This window comes from Mauremys reevesii, linkage group 2 (genome assembly GCF_016161935.1).
Source record: "Mauremys reevesii isolate NIE-2019 linkage group 2, ASM1616193v1, whole genome shotgun sequence".
In the NCBI taxonomy this organism is placed as follows: domain Eukaryota; kingdom Metazoa; phylum Chordata; order Testudines; family Geoemydidae; genus Mauremys; species Mauremys reevesii.
This window is the reverse complement of record NC_052624.1, coordinates 234,398,559-234,404,359: the sequence shown is the minus strand read 5'-3', so window position 1 is coordinate 234,404,359 and position 5,801 is coordinate 234,398,559.

The window sequence follows — 5,801 nt, the reverse complement described above, 5'->3', positions numbered from 1 at the left end:
TAAACAATTCCGTGTAAATTGTGCGTATAAAGTCATTGGAAGCTATTTCTCAGGACAGCCGCGCTGGCTAGCTACCTGCTGGAGTGAGGAAGATAATCAATAGAAAGAAATAGAGCTGAGCATGAGACTAGGAAGCTTCAGAGCAGTTAGTGCTGATAAAAGTAGATGATGTCAATATTTGGGAATAACACAACTCTAGGATAACAGACAAAAGAGAAGTGCATATGTTGTAGAGTGTTCAAACAGGGGCAGAATTAATGCATAAGTGGCAGATGTTGCCCCAGGCTGCAAAAGACATTATTTATTCCAGGTATTGTTAAATTCCTATTGAAACACCAGTGCATAGTATAGTATATTAAAAATTACATCTCTAGCAATAAGAGCCTGAATGCTTCTTTATATGAATAGACTTTCTAAGGTATAAAGGACCTGATATACTTTATTGATACAAAGTATTTACCAGCTATATCCTTTAACTAATAAAAAAGAAGATACTCCATCATAAAATATTTCAGAATTGAAGCTCTGTCTTCAGCTTTCTTTAATTAAACTAATATTTATAACAGTAACAGAGACAAAATGGCAAATAATTTGGCAGAAATCAATTCTTAACTCAAAGATGTAAACATCCTTGAGTTCCAATGCCATCCCACCCTCCCCTTTTTTGCACGTAAAGATTATGAAAATAAAAAAATCCCTGATGATCATTCAGAATTATATTATAGTGAATGCTTTTAGCTGTAGTATCCTTATTGGTAGTGAAGTAATGGTATATTTTTGCTAATTTAATAGTGGAAATCAGTTTTCCTATTGCTGTCAGGTGATGAATTTTTGTTCTTCAGTGCTGATCTTTCTGTTGATGTATTATGACATAGTCTGTCAACATGAACAGATATGTGAAAGGGAGATTGGGTGACTGAGACATATAACCTGAATATGGCTCCTCTTGAATTTTAAGCATATTGTGGTTGGATACCTCAAGTAAGAATGTACTTTTTAAAAGAATGCTATTATTTTGATGTAATTTAAGAAAAAGCAAAACAGGTGGACTATGACAAGGTTCTAAAAGCAGAATGAATGAGCTAACTCTAAAACATATGCATGAGAGCTTATAAAGCTTTCCCTTCCAAGTTAATAGCCCTTTAAAACCAGCATTTGCAAAGTGCAAAAGTTTTTTGTGTAAAGAGAAAACCAATTCAGGCTTATCTGATTATTAAATATAGGTATTGTTTTCAAAAAATTAAACAATTCCACAACCTTTGCATGATTTTGTTGTCACAGATGTTTTTATTGTTTGGTATTAGATATCTGGATTACATCAAGTAGGTGATTACTATGTCGGCTAAAAAGGTCAAGTTCCATACTTTTTATTTCAAACCATCATAAAGAAACCTTTTTATAATGACACACGTGTTCATACTGTATATCTACACAGACTCACTTTAAATTGGGTCTTCCTATCTGACATAGGGCTCAAGAAAAAGATAATTAATATTTTTCCAATATTAATATGTAAAATAAATATACACACATTCAAAATGACTAAGTTTCTATGGTAAACCTAATATTAAAATACAGGATTCAATCACCAAACAATGCAACTAACTGTGTTTAAAACATTATTTGAATTATGTGTTATAAAACCTTTATAAAGTTTGCCAGATAAATATCAATTTTTCAGGTTACTGTTCTTTTCATCTTAAATTACAGGAAAATATAAGATCCTCATTTATTACTCAAGTCTAAAGGATGCCTTCATTTCAAATAAAGCATGCATTTTGATTTGGGGACACAGTAAAAAAAATCTTTTAAGATCTATACTTCAACTAATTTGTTAATCTTGTGCCACTTTTAGCATTTGTCACACATATAGACCAGGAAATTGGCTCCATCTTATTCTAGCTCTGTGTTGAATTAAAAACCTTTACTGCAAAGAAGAGCATGATGTGGGGAAAGAATAAATTTAGTTCTTTCTTTAGTAATGCACATATATTTCCATACATTTCACATCCTAAGGGAGCCTATGAACGCATTCAATAAATACAAAACTATAATATATAATTTGAGGAAAAGAGATATTTTTATATTCTAAAGTCCATATATGACCTTAATTTTAAAAGATTAAAAATAAATGTCACAATGGTTTTTATGCTTTTATCAAAAATAGGATATATCGAAATGTTAGGAAAAAAACAGAACACTGCATTTTAGGACTTCCAATTTTTCTAATGGTACTAGATAGTTTAAACAATATAAATTAAACACTGGCACTTGAAAATTAAGAAAACTATAGTTATGTCTTGTCCAACTAGTCCTATCTTAAATATCCTAAAAACAAAACCATATAGATAAGTATTTATATGGAAGGATTGCCTATCTTCACCTTTATATATTAAGGTCAACGAAAAGAGCACTTTATGGATAAAGGGCAATAATGAAGAGGTAGCCTTTAAACATGATTAGTCGGTATCTATTAAAGATCTGTTAAAATGAAATATATACTGCAGGTGAAGGAAATTACTGACTACTACTAGGATGATAGACTTGCTGTATGTTTATTTCACTATACCTTTAAAATATTTGTGAATTTGACTGCATTCTGAGAAGACAGTGCAATGTGGTAGATTTATGAGGGTCTGACGGAAACAGGGCTAGGATAGATTATGGCATAGTTGTTTAGAAAAACTGTGAACTGAAGGTTCCTGATTTACACTGACATATATCTAGATGAAACTATAGTTTGCAAATTGCCTAGAGGAGCCATCTTTTATTAAGTGTTTGATAGGTACAGAAATGTACATATCTATTCTAAAATGTACTAGGAATACTGATATATTTGCAAATGTGATCTTAACATTTTTAGATTTTCTTAAATCTTTATGGTCACCTCATCCAATCTTATTTGTAACGCTTGTGTCCAGTGAACAAGCCCCATGGTTAAAGAAGCTTGTTGCATTATTTTGAGTTCTTGGGATAGCAGTATGCTGAAATATTATCTGTAGTACAGCATCATGAGCAATCTAACAATGATTCAGGCTCTTTTCACCATTTTCAACCACCTGACATCTTACATCATACATTATTCTACATTGTTACAGTTTAGGACAATGAAAGGAGGACTTATAGTTCTCAGATTTTATGGTTACTCATCTAAACACTTTCAATCTGGATACTATATGGTGGTGTCATTAAATGTTTTGTAAAAATTAGGCATGCAGTAAGAGATGAGGCATGCAATAATACCAAGTGCTCACAGGTTTCCTGCAAGGCTGATGATGCTGAAGGCCTGCAAACCTTTGTAACCAAGAAAAGGCCAACTCCTGCTCATCTTGCTCATGTGAGTAGCCCAACTGACTTCAGTTGGATTATATGTCTAAGTGAGGCAGAGCCTGCTGTTCATTGTCACTTTTGGAACATTAGCTTTCCTTTTCTGTAACAATTGCTTATTTAATCTTATTTTGCATTGTTATTATCCTAGCTAGTGTGAACCATTGTCAATAAAATTCTACTTTCGTAATTCCCATTTTATAAGTAATTATGATTGGTATTTATTGATTTCTCAGGGACAAAATTACCAAAAATAGATGACCATGTATTTTAGTTTCAGTACTTTCAACACATTATTTTCAAGTCAGGTGTATGCAATATGCAAATATTAAGTGATGCTTAACATGGAGATCTATCTGTCAGGCGGACAGAATTTTGTCCAGGGAGCATGTACAAGTAATTATCAAATATATATAATGGAAAACATCTTTTCTGAATATTCTGAAAATACTGTGGCAATGTGAATTAAATGTATGCCTTTTGCAAGATCTCCTTTAATACCCACTGCCATTTAGTGATATTTGTTACTTCAAAGCAATGGCAAAGGCGAAGTTAATTAATGGTGAGCTGACAACTGTGTTACATCATCACCATTGTGTGCCCACAGTATTTATAATTTTATAAAGGGCCTTCCATGCTTCCTTATTTATAATTTATGAAGATCTTCTACTTCTACACTAGCGATTAATAACAGATACCAAGCTACGTCATGGCAAGTAACTAGCATAGTTCTTTTTTACATTGTAAATTCTTCAACGCAAGGCAGGGAACAGTTTCTTCCCTGGATGTTCGGACAATGCCTAGCACACTATGGTATGTACTGGAATACAAATACATAATTAGCACTTGTCAGTTATAAGCAGCACTTATTAGCTGAACAATTAACCTCAATGTCAGTCATCCACCTTTTCCTAGTTAAATCATATAGTCTTTGAGAATAGCTGCCATCTGCACTTACATAAAAATATGCTTAACCGTGTACATGGTTCTCATGCCAGTTTTGATTTGGAATAACTCTACTGATTTCAAAAGTGTTATCTCTGTACATGAGAGAATAATCAGGAGACTTCCTCTCACCTACTCAGATATAAATTAGGAGTAACTCCACTGAAATAAATGTAAAATTGGTGAAAGTGAGAGAAGAATCAAGTCTTTTGTCTCTGCACCTTAGAAGTGAAAGTGTCATACTGTACATGAGTAAAGAAACAACACATGAAAGTAATTGTGTTGCTTACCAATATGTATGTATACTATTAGACTACTGATATAAGAAATTTGCACCTACACACTGCACTATTCAGGAAAATGAAGGTTAAAATTCATCAGGAGCATAAGGAGAATTAATGCCCAAATAAGAGATGTTTACATCTCTTTTGGATATGCCTCTAAGCATTCACTTAAGACAATATAGTGGTGTTACCTGTCATCTCCTCGTAACTACCTGAGGCAGGTTGTGTTACTTTTTTTCTTTTTCTAAGATCTGGTAAGAGTCTTCTATTCATTTCTGATGGGAATTGGGGACCAATGAGAGTGTTTACACATATTATTTGGTAGATCAGATATGCTGACAACAGGTTAATATAATTGTTTTTTCCATCAGCCTGCATATAAAACTTTTTTCACTGAGGAAAGATATGGATGACCTGAACTGTGATTTGACTCCAGAGAAATATGAAGATGGCACCTGTATGAGGCATTATTTTTAGAAAGAGGGGGTGGGACACTCTTTCTCCCTTGACTACCTAAATGACACATCAATATCATTTCTTTTACTTTTGCTGTGACTTTTGTGACTTGTTCCTTGGTGTGTGACTGCAATGAGCATTTTTTGTTGACAGACATGAATAAGGAGCGGACAGCGGTCAAAAGAAAAGTGTCCATGCCCAAATAGGCAGGAGTATGCAAGATAACTTAGCAAAAAAATGTGGATACAGTGCGCACCTGATTTTCCCCAGCTTTGTGTAGTCATTTAGACCTGTGCAAAGTGGGTGTAAAACATCACCAAATCACAATGTGTCTTTTATGGGTAGTTGGGTGTGAGAAACAAAAAAGGGAGAAAAGAGTTTGAAGTACTTAGGAAGTTTTCATACTTTGGAAGGTTTCCTATATATTCAGTCTAGGATTAATAGCTATTATGATCATAAATCATCGGATGCATAGGCACAGGTTGGCCAATAAAGTTATCTACAGAATATAAGTCCTCTTGTTTAGCAACAGTTTAACATCATTGCTTAACACCCTTCACCTTTTTCAGTTAAGGATTTTATTAGCAACACTTAAAGAATGAACACTTCACTGCATTTTCTGTTCTTCTGAATAATGAACAGAGAAAAGACCATGGATTGATTCTGATCACATAAGATTTTAACTTCATTAACCCTTGATTTTCTCTAAATGTAAATTAGATTAAATCAGACTCCCATGATTTCTTTCTATACAAAAACTATAAATTATCTCTGGGATTTTAACATTTT